Raw genomic sequence first — 25,323 nt, 5'->3', positions numbered from 1 at the left:
TTATGTATTTATTCTACTATGTTTTTGTTCTCAGTTTGGCGGGTTAAAGACCGCCCATTTGGGGCGAGCTGTACCCGCCCCTTTCCCCGGTGTATTGGGGCCTCAGCGGATAGAACGGCAGCCGCTGAGGCCCTGATTCGCCGCTTTTCAGGCTGCGGGGAAGCGGCAAAACGAAAGGGGCGGCTTGGCCCCTTTCTTATGGTCTGCTGGGTGCAGCCGTCTGAAGGCTGCGCCCAGCGGACCAAACCAGGAAGGAGCTCCGAAACGGAGCTCCTTCCTGCTCTGCGCAAAGGGCGCACTAGACACCCTGGCGCGGAGTGAGGATGTCACTTCTGCGCTGCCCCGTATAGAGGCGGCACAGTCGTGGTGTTCTCATGGCAGTGGCTGCCGCCATTTTGTGCGCGCTCCGCACGTCCTAGGGTGGGGGCGTCTGGAAAGGACGCCTCTTTTTAACCCTAGCACGCGCGGAGCGCATATTAAAGTGCCCGTTTGTAACGGGCCTGAGTTTGATCTTAGCTGCTTTAGACATTTGTTTGCCATTTGGCATGCTCTTCCTAAAGTATGCCTTATCAAGCAGCCCAGTTACATCTGGCCAAGCTCAGTGGCTATTGAATTGAGGGTCTGTTAATGGGTTAGATTTGAGGAGACATTTTGTCCAATCTGTCCCACTGTGACTCCATCTCAAATTAACCCCAAAGAACTATCATAAAATATGAATCTTGAAAAATTAATAATATCTTACTTGGGAAGAAGGAAACACCCAGCCTTTGTTGCTGGACCCAATGTGATAGCAAATCATTTTTTGTTTATTTATGCATGAAACTGGAAGGAGGGTTTTCAACCTTTAAATCTCTCCTTGTCATTTTATGCTCTTGCTGTTAATTTTTTTTTTTTTTTGCTATCTTAATGACATCCCGGGCTGGTAATATTTATTGCACCTAAATCAATGTTGGGACACCCAGAATACAGAAGGATCAAATCTGTTTATTTCAAATGCAGTTTTATGATGGTTGAAGCTGACTTTATGAAAGTTGATAAATTTCATCTTGTAGGTTTCAATTTCTCATTCCCAACAGAGATATGGGGAGAATACATTGATACTGCATTTCAAATTGGCTAGATCAGAAGGAACAGCAGCTAAAATCCATTACAACCCAATTACATCCATCAGCTGAAGCTGTGTGCATTCACTCGTGAACATCAGCATTTAATCCATAAAGAGGAACTAATGAGAAATTTGAAAATGGAATCCACGCATCAGTAACTTTGGAGAGATTTTGCCGGGATTAATGAACTGCCAGAACATCGTCAACACACTGAAAAACTATTCTCTCTAGGTTTGTTTACTGACCAAACTTAAGAAAGGATTTTGTTTCTTTCCCCTTGTTATGCAATGCATTGATACCTTCATATTTTTTCACTTTTTTCTTTACAAGTTCCTACTTGCATAAAACTATCTTTTAAATAAGAACCTAAGGGTTTGTCTTCCTTCTATTTTTCATGCACAAATCTTTCCGTGCCAACAAGGATGTCTCAAAATGCTCTTTTGGCTTACATCCACTTTCCAACAGATGGTTATTGTGTCTACCTGTAATATTATGGTTTGCAAGGGGATCTTTGCTGACATACCTATAAAGTGTAAAGCTACATACTGGAGTGATATGCTGACCAGTAGAGATTTGAGCCAAATACATTCAGCATTCTGTTAGCGATTTGAAATCAGATACTCTAAAATGGTTAGATTTCATTTAATGTGAGTGGTCTTTGGAAGATGATGGATGATATATTGGGTCATCTAGGACTCTGAACATCAGAATTACCATGAATACACTTTGCATTTCAAATATCTTCATTGGGCATAATTTGTGTATTTAATGTGGTGCTGAGTTTTTATGGTCAATGTTTAGCTCAACATTTGCATTACTAAAGCATCAGAATTTCTGATCAAAGCAATAATCAAAATTGCCCAAATAATTCAAAAGATCATCTGTATGCACTACAGAAGCTCCTGCCATTTCTGCATTTATCCTTTGCCATGCCTTATGCAGTGATACATTTACGAAGTGACAGAATCTTCTAAAATGAACAAAACAGAAGAAAACAAGCAATGTTTTAATATTTCTTGACTTCATCTCAAACAGCAAACTTTGGTAGTTCATACATTCAACTCCACACACATTAGAGGCAGTTCACACATTTCATTTTGATGTATCTACATGAGTAATGGACTCATGAGTGATGTGTTCATGCGTCAATGTATGATAAAGCAGTCAAAAAAGCCAATGCAATTCTAGGTTGCATTAACATGAGTACAGGGCCCAGACCGATGGAAGTAAGATATCTATTGATTGATTGATTTAATTAATACCTTGACTTTCTGCCAGGATGGGATCCAAAGTAGCTACAATATTCTGCTTTGGTCAGACCTGATCTGAAATATTGTGTACAATTCTGGCTAGAAGGGGATTCACATGCTGGAATGTATTAAAAAGATGGTAAAAGGACTGGACACCAAGCCCTATGAGAAACAGCTTGGAGAGAGTTAACTTGGAGAACAGAAGACAGAGGAGTACCATGATAGCCATCTTTAAATATCTGAAGGATGAAAGGGAGAACATGGAGATGTTTGTTTTCTGCTGTTCCAAAGATTAGGACATGTATCAATGTATTGAAATAGTAAGAAATGATATTCCAGCCAAACATTACTAAGACCTTCCTGATGCTAAGAGCTGTTCAATAGTGGAATGGGCTGCCCTGATACCCCTTCACTGGAGATCTTTAAATAGAGATTAGATGGTCATCTATCAGGAAGAAGCTATATTTCATGTATGACAGGGATAGAAAGCAGCCCTTGGGTCCTTCCAACTCTATATTCTGTGAAAAATGATATATACAGTCGACCCTTCTTATACACGGATTTTTACAAGCACTACACGGTTTTGAAAATGTTCCAAAAAAAGTATAAAATTTACCTTGATTTTCCATTTTTTATAAGGGACACCACCTTTTGCTATGTCATATATTTAATGGACTTGAGCATAACATGGATTTTGTTAACAGACACAGGATCTTGGAACCAAACTCCAGCGTATAACAAGGGTCCACTGTATAATGTCATCACTGTACATGACACTTTAGAAGTAAAAGGACCATAAAATAGCTCTTGCTTGCAGCCTTGCTTTTGCTGTTGTTGCTGCTGTGTGCCTTCAAGTAATTTTTGATTCATGGTGACCCTAAGGCAAACTTATCATGGATTTTCTTGGCAAGATTTGTTCAGAGAAGGTTTGCCATTGCCTTCCCCTAAGGCTGGAAGTATGTGACTTGTCCAAGATCACCCAGTGGGTTTCATGGCTGAGGTGGGAATTGAACCTTGGTCTCCAGAGTCATAGTCCAATTTTGTTCTTAAAATATATGTACTGGAACTTAAATTGTGTTTGTGTTTGCAACATTCAATTATAGTTGACTGCATAGAATCCAGGAATAGGGACATAAGCATGTATGTATAAGCTCTATACCATGCAGATCGGTTTGGCAGCATGCCTTTATCTTGCTGCTGTAGAATATAGAATAATATATGTTGATCCTTTCAGACTCATAGGTGAGCATTCCTGCATGGTTCTGTTGAACCCAGAATCTAATTTGCAAGCTGAGCTCCCTTGAGCTGATTTAATATCATGATTTAATATAATCTCAGACAGAGGTGTGCCACATTTTCTACGCTGTGGGAAAAAAAAAACTTCTTTACTTAACAGCAATATAATGATACTTCTTTGCAGGGATAACTCACCTATGTATTCAAGCAGCACAGCGAGTCTCCTCCACACAGACAGAACTGACAGGTAACTCCTCCAAGATCCCCTCTGCCCTTGCCTCTTTTGAAAAGGACTGACAGTCCCAGGCAGAGGATTGTCTGCAGGCAGGGCAAAACATACAAGGTAGATAAATCAGCCAAACTGAATGGACACAGGACTCCCAAAAAGAGGAAGAAAAGGTAAAGCAGTGGGGAGTAAATAGCCTGAGAGGTACAGGCAAGAAACATCTATGGCTGAAGCATCTTGCAAATGATAATAATGCTTTAAAAGCACAGAATTACAAGTATTCATAACTCTAGAATTATTAATAGGGCACCATCAACAGACATGGTTTCTTACACAGAAGCAACACAAAGATGGTTTTCTCTTCCAAAAAGCTTATAATATAAAACCTAACATAAGAGAGGCGAGGGAGGGAAGAATGAAATCAAACTAAAGAGGAAGGGATTCCTTTGCTGCTGTTTCTGATTTACGGTGACCTTATCATGGGTTTTTCTTGGCAAGGTTTGTTCCAAGGAGGTTTGCCATTGCTTTCCCCTGAGGCTGAGAGCATGTGACTTGCCCAAGGTCACCCAGTGGGTTTCACAGCCAGGCTGGGAATTGAATCCTGGTCTCCAGAGTCATAGTCCAACACTCAAATCACTATGCCATGCTGATTCATACAATCACCTAACCCATCCAAGGAAACATAGGGCCTGAACAGACAGGCCAAAATAAAGCTGCTTCGGGTCACTTTGGGAGACATGCTATTTAAATGACACACGCATCTTAAGAGGCCAGAAGCTGTGTCAAAGCGGCTTCCGGCCTCTTAGGACGCATGCGTCATTTAAACAGCATACCTACAAAGTGACCTGAAGCAGCTTTATTTTGGCCTGTCTGTTCAGGCCCATATCTAAGTAGCCATTGTGGCCATACAACAAAGTACAATAACAGCCAAAATCCCCCAAACAGTGAAATCTTTATTGGGCCAACCAAAATGTGTAAAATACATTATGCAAGCTTTTGAAGCTCCACTGGCTTCTTCATCAGCATTGTATAACATTTTTAACAGCTTTGCCTGACGAAGAAGCCAGTGGAGCCAATAGAAGGGGGAAAGGAGAGCAAGGAACAAGATCTCACCATTTCTTGTAGACTCAGGCAAAAGCAAACTGCTGCAGCCTCTTCAAGCTTGTGCATTCTTTCTCAATAATAACCTCTGCCACCTTGACCACAGTCTGATGTTGATTTGCCACATGTGTGCCAGATCTCATCCATTAAATGTTGGAGTGTATGCTTTCTTACAATATTTCCACAACTAAATGGCTACTTCTCAGTTGCTGCCAGAGTAAGAGGGGACAGGAGGGAGGTGGCACAGAGTCTTCCATTGTGAAATGGAACAGATAAGGCTTATTTAAATCCTTTGTGTCTGGTCAAAGAGCATAAAGGTAGTAAGAAAGACTCCTACTTAGTTCAATAAGCTCTGTGCCTTTAATTCCATTATTGATATAATAGAGCTAGTAATTGCCCTGTTTGCTTTCCCCATGTCTCTTTAACCACAATAAAGTTTGATCCTGAAAGGACTCTGGGAGTATTGACTGAAGCGAACTTACCTTCCTTCCCATAGCAGCCATTGTTTTTGTGCTTATGGCTTATTTAACTGCAGTCTTTTCAAGGCCAGGAGCATTATGTAGCTTCTAAGAGCCACAGTTACTGTTGTGAAACCCTGTGATTTTTGTGCTGCACTGCAAAGAGATGCAATACAGTAAATGATTCTGTATTAACAATGTCCAGTATTGATTCATTCCATGTTCAAACAAAGCTGGATGCATAACCCTTGTACAGCCAAGGTCTGGTTGAAGACATTTTAATGCTTGGGGCAACATGTTGCTCCTCCTCTCTTCCACTCATTTATAGAAGTTGATAGGACTGCCTATAGTGTTCTTAACTTGGACTTATGGCAATGGGTTTCCTGACAATTCAGAAGATGTTTGCCATCCACTACAGCTGAGAGTGTGGGACATGTCGAGATTTCTCAGTGGGTTTCTATGGCTGAGCAAGGTTTTGAACTCTCATTTCTCTAGTCCAGATCACTACACCACACTGACTCTTTAACTGAATTTTACATCAAGATTAGTGATGGGGCAGCATCTTCCACCATGCTTCAGGGCAGCAGGATAGCTTAATGGTCACAGGGCAAGCCAAGTGGCACACAGAGCTGTCTACCAACTGTGGTGAAATGGCTGTCAGGCTCAGAAGGGACATCTGGAAACTGCTTATCTGCTGCCACCAGGATCTGATGCCTGAGCAGAGCAGCTTACAAATTGTTAATTTAACAGTTCCCTGCCCTCAGGCTTACAGTCTAATATGACACACAAAGGAAAGGGAATGGTCTGGGAAGAGGACTAAGACCAACATCTACAGTTAGTTCTTTCCCCCCTCCATGGCCAGGCGGTGGCAGTTGAGATGGAAGAAGAGCCCACCATCTGCTGCTGGGCCTAGGAATGATCAAGCTATGCCTTCCTCATCCTCTCTTGCCTAATTCTGTCTAATGGTTCTGTTCAGAAACTAAAGTGACCCCAAAATGCTGAGGCCCAACTGTTGCCTGGGGCTGGGTACAGGGAACACATAATCCCCATTTTCCAACTTCTGTTCTGTTTCCCAGCATAATTCAAAGTGCTGGTTTAAAGTCTTATATGGCTTGGGTCCATACTATCTGATAAACCATATGTCCTTCTCTACATAGAGAGATATTGTAGCATCTTTGAGACTAACTGAAAGAAGGAAATTGGGCAGCATGAGCTTTTGTAGACTTCAGTCTACTTCCTCAAATGCATTTGGTGGAATGCACCTGTTTTGGGAGAAGGTCCAGTGTGACACCTCAATCCCTGAAATTTGCCCACTACTGATTCACATCATAGACATAAGGCAACATTATTTTCATTTCTTACTGTCTCTGTGTATGCATGTTTATTCATTGTGGGCGAACAGAGATTATTCTTCAAAATTTGGCTAGTTAAGACAATAAGCCATAACACAATTGGCGAAGCACTACAAAAGTCTGTGATGCTAACCCTCTGTTTCCTCAACTCCCTCCTTTCCCCAAATCCCAGCAACAAGCTGAACAAAAGATGTGGGATAAAGCAAGAGGAGCATCATTATAAAGAGGGATAAACATTTCCACAGCTGTTTTATAGAATTGCATTAGGCCATTTCCAAGAGTCCCTGTGGGTATAAGCAGAAAGATTTTCTTCCTTTTCCTTTCATTTCTTTTTCATGTGTTTAACAAAATAAAAGCTAAGGGGAAAAAAACCTCAAACAATTACTGTTCCTTTCAGCACAGGCAGCCACTTTGCTATCATGGGGTATTTAAATCTCTGCAAGGGACAGTGGTTGTGATCAAAGTCAGTTCTTTCTATTATCCATTTCTTCCCTTTCTCTACACTACAATTCACGAATGCAATTCACGAGGCCTGAAATGCCTGGGAAAGCAGGAGAGAGGAAAGACTACACAATGAACCATACAATGGCTCAGAATTAAACAAAGTTGCCATTAAACAACAACAGCAACCTGAAATTGTTGCTCAAACAATGAGAGTGTTTGACCAGCACTTTGAATTTTGTTTTTGTAACAGTGGGAGAACCATATGCTTGCTTTTAAAATATAGCTCAGAAATATGGGATGCTCAGTTCAGTTTCCACACAAACACTTAGCACTGCAGGTGCTTTGTTAAAATCGCCCTATTTCAAGTTTCTTAAACTGGATGCAGTGGATTTAGCAGTACCTACAGCTGCTAAAGATCTGCTCCAGCTCTGAGGAACATTTGGCCCTCTAGATACAGTATTGCTGGACCCATATTCCCATTAACTCTACCTAGTGTGGCCATTGGTGCGAGATGATGGAAACAGTAGTTCACCAACATTTGGAGGGTCCACCTGAACTCTCTTGGCTGGAAGTCAAGATGATTAAATTGAGGCGGTCATACTTTGGTCACATCAGGAGAAAGCATGACTCATTATAAAAGACAATAATGCTGGGAAAGGTAGAAAGCAATATCAAGAGGAAGACCTCATGCCATATGGCTAGACTCAGTTAGGAAGGCCTGAATCTTCAAGACCAAAGCAGAGCACTGGAGGATAGGAGGCTTGGAGATGTTGCATGAACTGAGGTCACCATGAACTGAGTCACCATGGACTGAGGTCAGCTCAAGCTAAGTTTCCATAGACATGATGTAATCTGACCCTTTCTTAGGGTACCCCCCCAATTCATCACAGAAATGATGAGATGGGACTGAATTTGCACCTGCTTTAGTAATATAGATACAAATTTAGAAAGAAGTATAAAGTCACGTGCTCTCAGCCTCAAGGGAAGGCGATGACAAATCTCCTCTGAATAAATCTCGCCAAGAAAACCTCATGATAGGTTCACCATAGGTAAATCAGGAACAACTTGAAGGTACAAAACAATAATTTAAATAGAAATACTGTAGTTGAGACTGGTCTACTGTCAATGCTCTTGATGAACAAATTCAAGATCCCCGCTCTCCATTCATATTGTTCTACATTTTAAAATTAAACTTGGAACAGACAATCCTTGAAATAGAAGATACCTTCAGATAAAGGACAATTCTCCATGAAGTAAGGCACAGGAACATCCACCTTGTTTACACCAATAAAAGGCATGTTCTGGGGCTTAGTGGAACATTTTTGGCTCCCTAAGACACAGAGGAATTGCACTGCACCACCAAGGCTGTCATTTTGGATGGCTGGAAGTGTCACACTGTCTGCTTCAATTACACTACTGTTTTACATTTTAAGTTGTTTTAAATCGGGGTGGGCAAAGGGCACCCCAAGGCTGTTTTTATGAGCCCCAGGCCTCATGGGGATCTTTTTTGGCAGAGTGACCCCAAATACCCTTTAGTGTGTGCGCATGGCATTTTCATCACACTTATGGGCCCTCTGAACCATTTCAGGACCAGAAGAAGGTGAAAATTCTCCTTACACACCTCAAAGCTGTTTGGGGGCAAAACCAGTTTTGTTTTGTGACAGGTGCAGTGAGGGGCTCCCCTTGGAGACTTCCAAACTTGCCCCCCCCATTTTAAATTGTTTAAACTGATCCTTACTGAAGGAGGTAAGTATTTTAATTGATGGACATTCACTAATGTATATATATTTCCCCCATTGACTAAAATGTTTGCATGTTTTTCAACTGGGTGCATTTCTAGCCATTTACATTTTACAACTGTATGCATTGTTTTCGACATATGAAATGTATGGCAGGCCCCAGAATTGTGAGATTTTCTGAAGAAAGGTTATAATTTGTCTTGCAATACCAGTACGTCTTGGGAGGTGCAAAAGAGGTAATTTCACTGAGAAACCTTGAAACTGCTGCAATTTGTTTCCAGCCCTAACCAGGATCCATTGTGTTTCAGTTCCAAAGCCTTTGCACCAGACAAAAAGAGCTGCTGTTGAAGCCATTTATTCTGAATAATGTGTTTGGCTGATCTTCTGTACTTACAAATCATGTACAGCTATTTTTCAGCACACTTGATTCTTCTGAGGCAAGTTGGATGATCCCTCGAGGCATGAAATCCTCTGTGTTAAACCGAGGATAGTAATGTTCATTTCAATCATTTAGATTAAAGTAGTAGAAATGTCCTACAGGTTAGATGTTTTCTCACCAACAATACTTCTATATTCCTGCTTGCTCAAGGCTCAAGCCTACTTAATGTGTTTTGCTTCAGAGAGCAAGCTGTCCAACTTACTGGCTGTTCCTAAGAAGCAAAGCAAAAATCTATCTTGATGAGACTAGTGTAATAGTGAAGGTTTGCCTGGATGTAATTTCCTCAATCAAGTTGTTCCTGCAGAAATATAGTTTGATCTCAATTGTTGCAAAATTAGGGAGAAAGCAACATATGAATAGAACCAGAAAATGCTAACTTATTAATCAGAGTGAGATCTGAACAGATGTTATAGATTAAAGCTTGCATTCTACCCCAGTGAATATGTCTGTTGTTTATGCAAACAGCAGGTTGCTGGTTTTTCTGATTCCCTTATGAAGGTTACAGGAAGTTTTTCGAACCCCTACAGCTCTTATGTGAAAATTCTTGCCACATAAATTTCTAGCACTCATGGAAAAAAGTGAACGAATTTCTCAAGAAGTCAAGAAGAAAAGGCAAATTGTGTGCATTTTGCCATCAGGAACTCTGGTGGCACAGTGGTTAAATTCTGATGATGCAGCCATTCACAGCCACAAGGATGTGAGTTTGATCCCAGGCAGGGCTCCAGGGTCCACTCAGCCTTGCATCCTTCCATAGGTCACTAAAATGAGTACCCAGCTTGTCAGTTATCTTACACATTGTGAGTGCTTAAATACACTGATAAGAAGTATAGAAATGTACTTGCTATTGCTATTGCTCTAAATTGGGCATTATGATACATGCCCAGTGATAATCCCACTCTGCCACCACATCTTGCCTGCTTCCTTTGCCTCCTGCTAATCTCAGAATGCAGCCATTTTGTTTGTTTGTTTGTTATTTGTTGTCAGATTGACTTAAATGTATGGAGATCTCTAAATGAGAGAACTCCAAGAGATCCAGTTATTAACAGCCCTGCTCAGGTCTTGTAAACTCAGTCCTGCAGCTTCCTTAATGGGATCAATCCCTTTGTAATGTGGTCTTCAACTTTCCTTGTCTTTCCCAGATTCATGTTTTCTCATGATATGATCAGTATGTCAGTATGATATGTCCATATAGGATATATCTGAAGCGTGATAGCCTCAGGTTAGGTTTTTTTTAAAATGGCTTTTAGGAAGAGATCAGCATTGATTTGCACTATGACTTCAAATGAGCTCATTTTTTCACTGTCAGCTTTCTTCATTGTTCAGCTTTCACATAGAATACCTAGAAATTACAAATGCCATGGTATGGATGATCATGCCTTTGGTGCTTAATGATATATCTGTACCTGCTAATCTTTTCTAGTACCTGTGTAGTTGCCCTTTCAAGTTTCACCCTTTTGTTTTCTAAACCATAGTTTCCATTCTGATTGATGACTGAGCCAATGTGCAGAAAATCCTTAACAATGTCCCATACAGACAGGCCCCCCAAAAGCTGCTTTGGGTTACTTTGGAGGTATGCTGTTTAAATGATGCCTCATCTAAGAGTCCGGAAGCTGTGCTAAAGCCACACTCCAACCCTGATGCATGACAGCTGACCACACATGCGTCCTATTGAGCTACTTGTTGCATCCACCACCACAGCAGGTCATTTTGTTTTGAAGTCAGAATGAGACACCCAGTGACTGTCACATGGCTGGGTGCCTTGTTCTGATTTCAGTTAGCAGTTGGTGACAGCAGCAGATGTGATGGGCAGCTCTGCAGGAAACATTTCAAACAGTGGATTGGCATCAGAACAGAGGCCTCTGCATCTTTTGGGAAGATCCAGAGCAAACAGGGACTTTGTTAGGTGTAGTGGCTTGAGAGCTGGAGATCAGTGTTGATTCCCCACCTGGCCATGGAAATTATTGGGTGGTTTTGGGCAAGTTACACACTTTCAATACCAGAAAACCTTATGATAGGTTTGTCTTAAGGCCACTATAAATGGGAAGTGACTTGAAGGCTCACAACAAAAACAAGAAGGCTAAAACCTGGTTCAGGTGCTGAGTGGGCCATTGTCCAGAACTGGACTTTGGGCCATGAGTTGTTTGGTCTGTCTGCTGAGGGAACGGGGGAAGCTGTTGTATCTGGCTTGTGTAGAGAGGGCCTTAGGCAGATTTTTTTTTCCAAAACATGCTTATTTCTGGATAACCGTCAGAATTTTCAGATTATGATTCAAAGGGAATGGGATAGTTGCATCTCATTTTATCTTTCTTGTCCTTTTATACGAGCTATTATTCCCTTGGTAGAAATCTGGTCCAGTTGCTTTGGTTTGATATATGCTGAGTCCTTGCTTGTTTTTGGCATCTTTGGGCTTGCTACTCTGCCTAGTGAAAGGGAAATCCAAGCATGGACAGAATGACTGAGAGGCAAAGATCTAAATGAATACTGTGTGGTGAAGCTAATGACAGACAGTGATTTTGTGATGCCCATGCTGGCTCTGTTTGGAATCCACTCAATATTTAAGAGTTGTTTATGAGCTCTTTTCTTTTTTTTGGGGGGGGGGGGATATTAAAAAAAATCTCATTCATTTTCTGAGAGTTCTTTCTCAGCTTGTAATGTTGTTGCATTTTTGCTAATGGTACTGCAATCATGACATTATCTTATTGTCTCTGTGGGAATTGCCATTTGGGCTCATCTAGCTTGTGCCCATTTCTCACCATCAGCGCTGTAGCGGAAACCCACTTAAAAGTTCAGTTCGCCATCTGTAATGTAAAGGAATGCATCCCTAATGCACTCGGGAATGAGAAATGGTTTTAAATTTGCAGTGGGAGACAACGACCTCTTAAAATATCTGCAGGAAAACAATCATGAAAATTGACCCAACTAGAGATGATATTTACTGAACAATGGGTTGTTTCATTGGGTGATCTAGTCACATAATTTGTAGGCAAGAATCAATGAGAGTTTTAGTGACTATTGGGCATTAACATTAATGAACCTCTTCACATTCATCTGCAAAGCAGCTTGTAGTTAATGTGTTCTCACAGCAAGCAGTGAGAGTTTCAATGAATGCCCATGCACCAGTGTGGCTGGCATTGGGCACCTCGCCTACTGAACATTGACTACACATGTCAAGAGTCTAATTTACCATTCTGATACAGTGAAGAGCCTCTGTGGGAAATTGCACTAGAATCATAAAACAGGCAAACATTACTAGTTGGAGATGTGACTATACGAGACTAGATATTTAGGAATTTCGGTGACATTCCTCTAGTTTCTAGGATCAAATCTGAGGGGATTATTACATGTGACTTTTAAACTGTAATTATATCTAGAAAAAAAGGGGCTTTGACTATTGCACACCACTGCCTCCAACCTGGAGCTGCTGCAACAATGTTCAGGACATCCTTTTTAATTGACAGGGAAACCTGTCAATGAGTTGTCAATAGTGCAAGTGCCCAGGTGTGAAATGTTGCAGCCAGGGCAGTTGTGAGATTGCAACTCACATGGTATCAGTGTCCTCTCCATTCCCACTATCCCCTCTCCCCTTGCTATTCCCAAGCATCCCAGTTACCTTTTGCCTCTATTTTTTAAAAAAACGATTTTTACTGATATCATTATAGCAGAGATCTGAAATTGTGTGAGTGCAAAGTAAAATAAACTGAAATAAAACAATAATACCAAAAGGCATGCTGGATAGGCAGTGAGGCAGGGTGAAAGGGGACGTAGGCGGAGAGGGTGATGCCAGCAGCAGCCCCATTGCATGATGCTAAAGATGTGCAGTATTAGGACTCTAAACACAGTATGTCTCCATTTCCCCCCCAGATGGAATTGGTGCAAGAATGGAGCTCATGAGGTAACTGAGCCCTGAGTTCATGCCACATGTTAGTGCATGATATTGCTTTCATTGGATAATCCTGATGCATAAATAGTGGGAATCATGTAATTATCATTCTCAGGGATGCTCACTGATGGTGGCAGGTGAGTGACTGGTCTTATCCAGTAGTGTCCCCACACCTTGTTTCAGCTGGTGTGACAGGTGGGGCTTCTGGGGGTTGGGCTTCTGGAGGCAATGCACATGGCCTCCCATGGTGCCACCCTATTGTTCTCCCCATGAAGAAAAAGACAGGAAAAAGACAGGATGGCACAGAGGGAAGGAACCAACTGGGTGTCACTTCTGGGTTGTCACCCATGTGAATCGCACCACTGCACTCCCCTTCATGACACCAAAGGGATCTTGCAGCACCTTTGAGACTAACTGAAAGACAGAAGTTGTTAGCATGAGCTTTCATAGACTTAAGCATATTTCCTCAGATGCATTTGGAAGAAAGTAGGCTGAAGTCTCTGAAAGCTCATGCTACTGGCTATTTGTTTCAGTTAGTCTCAAAGGTGCTGCAAGATCCATTTGCATACTGATTTTCCAGACTAACACTGTTAGGTCTTTGAATTTAAGAGATATAGGTGTCGTCATTGTCAGTATCAACTGTTTCAGCATTAAAAAATACCCTAAAATTATGTGCTTTTTCTTCAGGACTCAACAACCACGTCCCCTTTTAATTCCACTACATGTGTTATTTACTGAAAAACAGTAACACACAGCCTGTTCTGTTTCAGAATAGGTTTGAGCAGCTGAAAGAGAAGGCGCCTCCATAAATAAACTCCCTAGTCACCTTTTACTCATAAACAAGATGTGTGTATCTATTGAGCGCAAGTCCCATTGGTGGAGATGTCATATTCATAAAGTGTCCCAGGACAAAGGAAGTACTTTCCTGTTGGCAGGCAAAATAATTATTAAAAATCTTTCCCAAAGCCACCTCAACTAGGCTTCAATAAACAACACTCAACAATATGAACCTATTAGCCATACCATACATATTTCCCTCTCCTGACATTTGAGTTACTGACATCTGAAAGAGAAAGACAGCAAAAAGGAAGGAGAGAACAGAAGACTCTTTGAATGGATTCTCTAGAATCAAAAGAAATATTGGTAAGAGATCCTCCCCTGTTCCTCTTAATGAATTCAAGGTATCTAACATACCTGCCCCCCCCCCCCCCCCTTTTGCAGTGCCTTTTGGACCTTAGTCTGGACTCTTCACTTCAAGCATCCCACCTTGAGTGATCTGATAGAGAGAGAAAATGGACTTAGACTTGGAGAAATTCATGAAGTTCAAGACAACCCTGTTTAATAATAATAATAATAATAATAATAATAATAATAATAATAATAATAATGGATAGAAAACCAAAGTGGTCAGACTTGTCTATTTCTAGTCTTTAGTTATAGATTTATCTGTAATAATGGATAAAGACTGAATTGTCCTAAAGTTAGCTATTGCTTATCACCTGTCTGTATTGCAATTACTGTGATGGTTTGGAACATTTTATGGATTGGACACTCACTTCTTAGAGGAAACTACTACTTGATGTACCAGTCATGGGTGACATTTCATACTTTTTGCTACCTTAAAGTGGCCAGGTGGTTTACTAGTTTCCTTTTTGCAGCTTGACCATCTTTAAGAAAGTAACAGCAAAATAACAACTCTAGTAAAGATCAAGTTGTTTATCAGAAGATCCATTATTTGGGTTTTATTGGAACATCTACTGTTTTCTCTACAGAATCATGGGCTTGTCATAAAGGCCTCCATAAATCACATTCCAAGAACAGCTTCTTAACTACCTACTGTTTTCTTTTCAAATACCTATTGTTAATCTTCTTGACAGTTCTGACACTTGTATTGCTGAGACATTGTATGGCACATGTTGCAGGCAGAGGAAAGTGTCAGCCAAAGTATTCAGGGAAAGAGCTCACGGTGCACACTTACATTTTGGGCTACAGATGCATAACATGCTTATATCTGAGTAGATTAGACATAAACTCTGGATGTACACAGGTTGTAATATATATACACATATACATAATGGATCATGCATCATAAATTCTACAATAAGCACATACAGTAGTCAACAAAATAAATCGATGCTAAGGCAAAATCCACAAAAGGTTCAATTCATATTGACACTACCTTCCTCTTTTTCTCTTCAGTAAGGATACATGGAACTGATCCCTGGACCCATAGGTACAGCTGGAGATGGTAAATCCTGTCCTGGCTTCCACATCAGTATCACTGCTGAAATCACTATGACTACTCAAAGCATTTGCAAGAGCTGGCCAGGGTATAGAACACTTTGGATGTGTCACTCCTTATCCAGTTGCTTCTCAAAACTGCAGAAGCATTGTTAGTTAAGCCAAGGCCCAGCAGAGTCAACTTTAACAAAGCTGGTAGTCACAACCCAGGGTAGACACACAAGAAACAAAAGAGGGCAGAGACAAATGGCATCTGTCATGTTTCTTGGCCCATGCATGAATAACTGTCCTTTCCTGACCAACCTTACTATGTAGCTTAAAATTCCTCTTACCAGAAAGGTTAAGGACCTATCTAGGATAAGGAGATAAGATATTCTGGAGAGCAGGTGTAGCAAGGGTACAAGGAGCAGTGTGGGTCAGGATTTTGTTCAAGAACTAAGTAAGCCACAACTGAACAGTATCATAGGTGGCTCAACTCCTGTCCCATCACCCTTGCTGACATGTCATCTTGGTCTTGATTTGGACCAGATACGGCAACTGGCATCATCTGTATGAATAACAGGGATATGATTGTATAGGATGGGCCCTGTTTCTCTGGTTTGGAGAATATACTTGACCAGGATGCTGCCTCTTCTTTGGGGGTATAAGGCCTTTGCAAATCTTTGCTCTGAATCTACTCAGTGGGAGAAGAAGTGAGGAAGGAGCAGAATCCTGCCCTTCCCTGTTGGCTTAGGCAAAAGCAAATAGCTGCAGCCTCTCCTAACTTGTTAGTTTGTCCTCATTAATAATTTTTTCCCCACATTCTGATGTTGCCAAGCCACATATGTCCCAGTTTTCATGTGACATATTGGAGGAGAAGAGATCTTTTTATCCCTGGATCCTCCAGTTTGTCTCCCACCTGCACCCATGGTTTCTTGATTTTAACAGCCTAATTCAAGAAAGCCTCTCTGAAAGAAACCCTTGCATGAAAGAGGGCACAATTTTATCTTATGACTAGCTAGGGTGCCTTCATACCTATCTTCCTGACTAGCAGTAGTTTACTCTCATATAAATGTCAGCATTAAATTAGCACTCCACTTCTGTACTGTTTGTGCAGCCACTTCACTGGAGGATTAAATTATTTATTATTAACAGTGTTGTTGCAATTGTTAAAAATAATATCCTGCCTTATCTGCCATGTTCATGGTAGCTTACAAAACAGATAAAAATCATCATCGTAAAATTTCAGAAACCAATAAAAAAGAACCATAAAACATCCATAATAACAAGGGACATCCAGTACCAATATCAAGAAGTGTAAATCATCCTGAGCTGATGTTTTACTACAAGTGCTACTCCTTTTTGTGTTACCCCTGTACAATGAAGGCTATTCTTTTGCATCAGGTAAGAAAACATGGGAAAGGCACTGTGTGGAAATAATTTTTTTAAAAAAAGAAATCCTTCTTGCCAGTTCTTTCTGCCCAAGAGGAAAGAAAACGTTCCCCCACCTCTAATCCTCTGTGCTGTCTCTTTCAAGTCTCCCAGAGGAAACAGCAGTAGACATGCTGAATTTTCCAGCAGCAATTAAAAAGGAGGACCTGTGTCAGGATCTGTGAAAGTCAAGTCAAGCCCAGCAAGACATTGCCAGTAAAGATGCAATCCTATTAAATTACTGCACAGGTACCCTAGCTTTTGAGAATGTCAGATTGGAACACAGGTGAGAAATCCAGAGCCTTAAGGCTGCCTTCTGTCTAATTCCCCAAACCCTTTGCAAGACAACAGCTCAGACTCCTGGCAAGAGCAATCTCCCTTTTCCAGCAACCCTGCTGGGCAGGGAAGACATGGAAAAGGAAAAGACAAAAACAAGAAAGAGAGAGAGAGAGAAGTGGTCCTTTCACTTTGTTTCAGATTGTGCCCACTCTTGGCTTAGAAAAGTTACATTTTGAACTATTTGATGTTGCATGCCTTCACTTCCGACTTATGGCAACCCAAAGCAAAGCTATCATGGGGTTTTCTTGGAAAGATTTGTTCAGAGGAGGTTTGCTGTTGCCTTCCCCTGGGGCTGAGAGCATGTGACATGGTCACCCAGTTGGTTTCATGGCAAAGCTGGGAACCGAACCCTGGTCTCCTGAGTTGTAGTCCAACACTCAAACTACTACCTGAGTCTAGCTCTCTGTTTGATCTACCAGAATTCCCCAGCTAATTGTAGTCCAAAAAGTGCTTCTTCCAAAACTTTACTTTCCCCTACCCACGGCATACTCTTTTTACTCTTGCTTTACCAAGGACAGTCCTGACTGATCCTCTGCCATTCCACTTTTCAGCTGTCCCAGTTTCTCTCCCCTCCTACCATTTTCTCATGTTGTCCTCAGCTTGCTTCAATTGCTGCAAACTGAGTTCCTTCCAACTGCTGTATTTGTATCATTTAGCTCAATAATTTTTGCCGCCTTGACCACACTCTGATGTTGCTTAACCACATATATCCCGGTTTTCGTGAAATGGTGGAGAGTGTGGGAGAGACACCCCCCCCAAAAAAAGTAGCAGTCTTATTCAGATTGTTTCTTCCTTTGCTTGTTGCTAGCTTCAGGGTTTGGGAAAAGTTACTTTTTCAGTTACACCTCCCAGAATTTCCCAGTAAATTGTAGTCCCCAAAGTGCCTTTTTCCCAAGCTGTGCTTTAGCCCACCCATAGCTGGCATGTGCCCTAAGGTAGATAAACTCCAAGGGAGTGCAGTATTCAGCAACACCAACAAAGCTTTCTTCACTTTGGGTTATAGCAAACAAATTTGAGGTGCAGAACTCATATTGTTTGGATTTAAAGCTGGTATCCTGGGAGACGGGTGACATTTCTATCAGTCATGGCCTGCAGCTGTTTTTTTCTCCACATACCTCATTCTTTAACATGTTCATCTGTAGTTACTTTTTCTCATATGCTCTCTCTCTTTCCTCTCTTTCACTTTCACATATACTGAATTCTTCAAAGGGCTTAAAAGATTAAAAAATAAGTAGCTTTACCTAGATATTCTTTTCTCCTTTTCCAAGTGAATATATTCTGAAAAGTCATATTGCATTCCATCTCTCTGAGCCTTCATGCAGTGTCATGTGTCATACATAACGCGATCCAAAGTGACAGCTGTGTGAGATCACAGAACCTATAGTTGGCAGGTTGAACAGCAAGTATGCTGAAGAGGGAGCAAGCAACTCTAGTTGGGTTTCCAGGCCAGTGTTTCCAGGCCTAGTCTCCTAGCCATATTTCAATTAAAGTTGCACTGAATATTCGCTCAAGAACCTTGTCAGTGTGTGAACTGCTCTTTCAAGGGGAGTGAGCCACAATGACAACTCCTGTGCCTATATTTGTTTCTAGGTCCTAGGGCTGCCAGAGTGAAAACTGGAAAAAGCTTCTATATCTTTAATGATTGCGGAGAAGAGAGAATTTCAGCAGAAGGCTATGTGACAAACAGCCGCTGGTGAAATTCCATCTTCCTTATTGGTATTAACATAGAGATGCACTCTCCAGTTTTCAGCCTGGCAACCCTAACATGTTTCTGGTTTGGTACCACATCACATAAGTCACCCTGTCATGTCTTACTATGTAATGCCAACCAACCAGAGAACATGTGCAAAGTGTGGTTATGTCATGGTATTAATGCATACCCAAGCAGAATAGGACAAGGGCACAGAAGGCAAGCGAAGTGTCACACTTACAGAACAATGAAACCATAATGGTATATATACCCCCAAATATTTCTAGATCTTCCAGATATTTCTGAATACTTTGAACAGATTCTGTGTCCTAGAACATGAAAGCAACCAGAGCGGAGGAAAATCTTTTATGACACTCATTTCCTTGATGGGAGATGTGAACATTGTTGAATCAACTGGAAACAGTGACCACCATAATATCATGTTCAATTTACAAGGACAACCAATACATTTCCATTAGAATTAAAAGATTCTCAGGAATCTTCTGAGAAACTTACTGAGGAAATGTGTCAGAAACAAAAAAGAAGGATTGGTATAGAGGAAATTTAAAGGGAAAACCAAGGGGTCAGACCTCTCCAGAATCCTTGGGAGTTTTTCACAATGACAATGATAGAACTGCAGCTTAAATGAACACTGCTGGCCAAGAAATACATTTATGAGTCCATGAAGGTACCAGCATGGTTAATGAACAGAATCAAATGAGATAGAGGCAAGCTGGTCTTCTTCATTAAAATGGAAATCTTGCCCAATTGTGGAGAACAAAAATGAACACAAGCTTTGGCAAAAGAAATGCAAGCAGGGAATAAGGGATAAAACAATATGAGGAAAACATGATTAAAAACATTGAAGGGACTCTTTTGTACATTATGAAAAGTTACACTAATGGAAGATAAGGAAATGACAGAAAAGCCATACCCAAATGTCAATTTGAAAAAAAAAAAGAGCTTGACAACTGAGGCAAACAGTAGTGATGAGAGATGAAGTGTTAAGCCTCATTAACATGTTAAGAAACAACAAATCATTCACTCCAGACAGTATCCATCCTGGGGTTCTTAAACTGCTGATCTTTTAATAACCATCTTTATTTATGTTCTGCCTTCCCCCAAAACCAGGACTCAGTGATACAATATAATCAAAATATACAATCCCCAACGTTTTAATGGAATCAACTATTAATAATATAAAGAACAATTTAAAACATACAGGTAAAAATGATGAATTCAGTTTTATAAAAGAATACCATGATAACAGCAAAACACCTTCTCCAAAGCTGTTTTGTTGTTGTTGTTCTTGTGTGCTTTCAAGTCACATCCGACTTATGGCAAATGTAAGGCAAACCAATCATGGGATTTTATTGGCAACGTTTGTTCAGAGGAGGTTTGCCATTGCCTTCCTCTGAGGCTGAGAATGTGTGAATTGCCCAAGATCCCACAGTAGATTTACATGGCCAAGCTGGGAATTGAACCCTGGTCTCCAGAGTTGTAGTCCAACACTCAAACTGGCAGAACCTTCGGTTTCAAAATCCCATTGGAATAAACAAGTCTTCTCCTGGTGAGAAGAGGACAACAAGGAGTTGTCCATTCTAGCCTTTGTAGAAAGGGTTTTCCAGAACCTAGGAGCAATGACCTGAAAGACCTTATCATTCATCTAGTATTTATGCCTTTGAAGATGTTAAGATTGAGAGAAGAACCTCTACTGAGGACCTTAGGGGCTGGAAAAGTTCATAAGAGGACATATGGTTTGTCATATACCTTATAGCCAATATAGCTAACACCTTGAATTGTGTCTAGAAGCAGACTGGCAACACAATAAAATGTTATTCCCATTTAAAAAAACACACCACACACAACACTTTTAAACTCATTGTGGTTAAATGTGATTACATTTCCACTACATGTTTTTGGACATCAACAGTTGGAGGTCAGGACTGCAGAGGGCAAAACTAAAATGTGAACTTCTGCCTTCTTCAACAGGATTCCAAAATTCAAAGACATAGCTGTGTTACTCTGGATCTTGTAGCAGCTTTGAGGCTGACTGAGAGAAAGCAGTCGGTAGCATTAGCTTTCATGGATTTGAGCCTACATCCTCAGATGCACTCCAAGATAGAATTCCTCAGCAGGGCTTATCTGTCTGTTTCATGGAGTGTCATCCACTGATTGTATCAGCAGCTCTCTCAGGTGTTAAATCGAACTGTAGATGCCAGGGAATAAACCTGGGCCTTTGGCAAGCCAAGCTTCTGTTGTGCTACAAACTTATAGCTCCTTGCTTTTCTAACAGTGCTGAGTATTTGATTGGCAGAATCAATCTTTCCATTAAGCAAAACAAGATTTGGGTGTTATTAAAGGTAGCACATTGTTCATCATGTAAATTGTTATTATTACATTTTTACAAAGGAGGAAAGGTAATACTAGTACTACTAGTAGTTTCCTACCCTCCTCTCCCCAAAGCTCAGGATGGGGTCCACATACATTATAATATATAAATAGCTGTGCTGGCCAAATGGCCGTAATAAAGTTATTATTATTATTAATATTATTATTATATATAAATAGCCATTAAACTATAACTAACCATTAAACACATAAGTTAACACACATAGACATAGGTTTAAAATGATCATTACCAATTAAAATAATCCAGATTAAAATACAGTCAGCCCTCTGTATCCACGGATTCTTTGTCTGCAGATTCGAAAATATAAATTCCCAAAAGCAAACCTTGATTTTGCCATTTTATATAAGGGACACTATTTTACTACATCATTGTATAAGCCTGAGGGCAGGGAACCGTCCAATTAAAAAGATTGTATGTACAGCGCCGTGTAAATTTACAGCGCTTTATAAATAAAGGATAATAATAATAATAATAATAATAATAATAATAATAATAATAATAATAATAATAATAATTGGACTGGAGCATTAATGTATTTTGGTATCCATGAGGAGTCCTGGAACCTAATCACAGCAGATAACCAGGCTCCACTTCATACTGGTTTAAAAATCATAGGCCTGTTACAGACTGCCAAAATAAAGCTGCTTTGGGTCTCTTTGGAGGTATGCTGTTTAAATGATGCATGGGTCCTAAGAATCTGGAAGCTGCACCAAAGCTGCACTCCAGTGCTTAGGAATGGAGAGTGGCTTTGGCGTGACCTCTGGACTCTTAGGACCCATGCATCATTTAAATAGCATATCTCCAAAGAGACCCGAAGCAGCTTTATTTTGGCAGTCTGTAACAGGCCATAGTTTAATATTGACTGGGTAGGCCTTCTGGAAGAGAGAGGTCTTTAATAGTGTTTTTGAGATGTCCTGACTTTGGAGCCAACATGATTTGTCTGACTTATAGTACTATGCAGTTGCATTAGAATTTGTTGGTCTGCCTTAGGCAGTAAAATATATTAGGCTACCTCAGCTGACTGGTGCAGTGAGGAGATGAGTGCCACAAAAACTAGTCCTTTGGCTCTTTGATATGGCCAGTGTGTGTTTTATCGGAGTGTTCATTCTGCAACAGAGGCAATTGACTGTAATGGAATTGTTCTGCGCTAGTCCTCATGGTCCAACACATGATCATCCTTCTGGGATACAAAACAGATAACCGTGTGAATGTGTGAATACTTAGCCTACAGTGATCTCTAATCCTCACTATAGACCCAGTGCAAATGAAGCACAAAACACATAGAGTAATCCTGCTTTGCTTGGTCCTGAGAGTTTCTGGGTAAATATTTGATCCTTAGCTCTTACAGATGATAACATAATGGAATTTGACAGTAATTTATAGGAATATATCTCCTTCCCTCCCCTTTTTGCTCTCTAAACAGTAAGGCTTTATTTGTACACTTGTAAGTAAGTTACTAAAATAAATGGGGAAACATGGAGCTCCCAGGTTGGGACCTTAATCATCTATATCTGATAGGATTTCTCTGGTTGCTTCCCCCCATGGAGGGTTAATAGTTTACACAGATTAATTTTATTGAAGCACAGGTTGCAACAAATTGTACTATGTTTAGCGCTCATTCAATTTATTTACTCCATCCAGGAGGTTGTAATAATATAAAATTGCCTGGTAAAAATTAGATGATTAGGAGGGTATTTTTTAATGCTAACAAAACCCATATTGGTCCAAAGAGTTGAGCTGACTCTTTGTAATGTTGAAATCAATATACACCTCCCCACTTGATTTTATGGGAGGAGGGGAATAAAATATACAAGCTCGAACCACTGAAAGTGTGAATATGTCTGCCAGAGAGACAGAAACTGCACACACAGCCTCAGATTTTAGCTCACTGCTTGTCTATTTTGCAAAATGTGTAATGTTGACTTTTAAGAAAAACGTAGACAGTTACACAGTGAAGCCACCCACAACAGAGCAGCGGTTCTCACAAGACACTTGCTCTTCTTAGAAGTAACTTCCTGACCTATTGTGACCGAAGGATGTTGGAGAATTTTGCAGGAGACAAACTGCAGACAAAATGTCTTTACCTTCATGATGGATTATGCTATGAAGACACATACTGAAGCTCCATACGCAATGATAGATCATATTGTGAAGTTAAAAACAACTCATAGCATTACATTCTAGTGCTCTGAAAGAATGTAGAGCAGTATTCAAATAATCTGCCGTAAGAAATAAATGGTCCACGAAGTGAATAGGTCTGGACAGATTCTTGATAGGTCTGGGGAAGCCTACGGTCGTTATGGGCGGCAGTCCTCTGGAAGTCATAGTTGACTCTAGGACAGGGTACTAATGGAGATGGTTGACCAACTGCTATATAACAGTAGCTTCTGGGGACACCTCCCATGTTCCCAAAGACCTTCGTATCCCAGCACACTGATATGCCATGTGTCAGAGCATTGTGGAGACAAAGAAAGGGGAAGAGACCATTCTGTATTTTCTTGTTCTTGCTACTCCAGTTGAAAAAGAAGTAAAGTCAAGAGAAAGTACATTTTGAGGGCTGGTGGCTATGGAAATGGACTTTTGGGGGCTGTGTCACTTGAAAACAGGCTCCGGTTTATCATTGCTATGTAAGTTAACTAACTGGAAGGAGATGGATATAGGAATGTGGATGTCATCTTGTCCTTTATCTATCACAACAAAATGACTTTGGCCAACTTTGATTGTTTGGGTCCGAAAACTCATCCCTTATTCTTTCTCTCTCTCTTTCTCTCTCTCTGGCAAGAGGGAAGATCTGTGGTCATTTTTGCATTAAGCGGATGTGAATTTGGGAAAGCTGAGATCACCCATTGCTAGCTAAGACTCAGTGGATGTTTCTTTCAGAGGAACTAATCTTCAGGAGGAGGTCTTAGCAGGAAAACAAGGAAGGGAATAGACCTAAATTCTTCATAGACTGATGCTGGTGCACCAATCAAATCTGAAGTCTCCTTTCAGGTTTTATAAGCAAATAGGCATTAGGAGAACTGATTCCTTACTGCTTGCATCTTGCCAGTATTTCAGTCTACTTGCTGCAGTTGCCACCTCCATCTTTGTACTTGCTGTTCATTGTCGCAAACCCAGCTGCAAAATACTGCAGGCATCTGAAACCAAACATATTCTTACTTTCCCACACTTATTTAACTGTCTCCCTAATTAATTCCACGGCTTGAAATAAATTATTGACTTAGCAGACTCTCTTGTTTTCAGTGACAGCTTCAGCTGTAAACAGGCTATTAACAATTCATAATGAGTAGCTCATGTTGGTTTTTCCCTGCTTACTAATTCACTCCCCTATTACAGAAACTCCAGTCTATGGGGAGAGTTTGACACTGCCTTGCCTCCTTGGTCTGGGAGTTATGTGTGTGTTTTTTAAACAATATTTTTATAATGAATGATAGCATTTTTATTTGTTTTTTAAAAGAACAAAACTCCAAACCTTTCCATCTTTCTCTTTTTCACTGAGAATGTCTACAGAGGGAAGCCTCCCTGAATATTTTACAATGCAGGGACATCTTTTGTCCTCTTAGAATCACCAAATACCATCACAGAGTTGGAAGAGACCACAAGGGCCATCCAGTCCAACCTCCTGCCTTGCAGGAATACATAATTGAAGTACTCCTGATAGATGTCTCTGTTTAAGGAAAAAAGAGAGTGTACCACACTCTGAGTCAACATATTCCACTCTCAAACAGCTCTTACTGTCAAGAAGGTCTTCCTAATGTCTAAGTAGAATCTAATTTCTTATTGCTTGAAATCATTGCTTTGCATCCTGATCTGTGGAACAGCAAAAAACAGGCTTGCCTTGCTCCATCCTCAATGTGGCATCCCTTCAAGTATTCAGGCATGGTCATCATGTCACCTCTTAACCATCTCTTCCCCAGGCTAAACATACCCAGCTCCCTAAGTCACTCTACATGGTTTCCACGTAGTTGCTCTCCTCTGGACACATTACAGTTTGTCAAC

This window comes from Sceloporus undulatus, chromosome 6 (genome assembly GCF_019175285.1).
Source record: "Sceloporus undulatus isolate JIND9_A2432 ecotype Alabama chromosome 6, SceUnd_v1.1, whole genome shotgun sequence".
In the NCBI taxonomy this organism is placed as follows: domain Eukaryota; kingdom Metazoa; phylum Chordata; class Lepidosauria; order Squamata; family Phrynosomatidae; genus Sceloporus; species Sceloporus undulatus.
The sequence above is the reverse complement of the archived record's forward strand: the minus strand, read 5'-3'. Positions refer to the sequence as shown.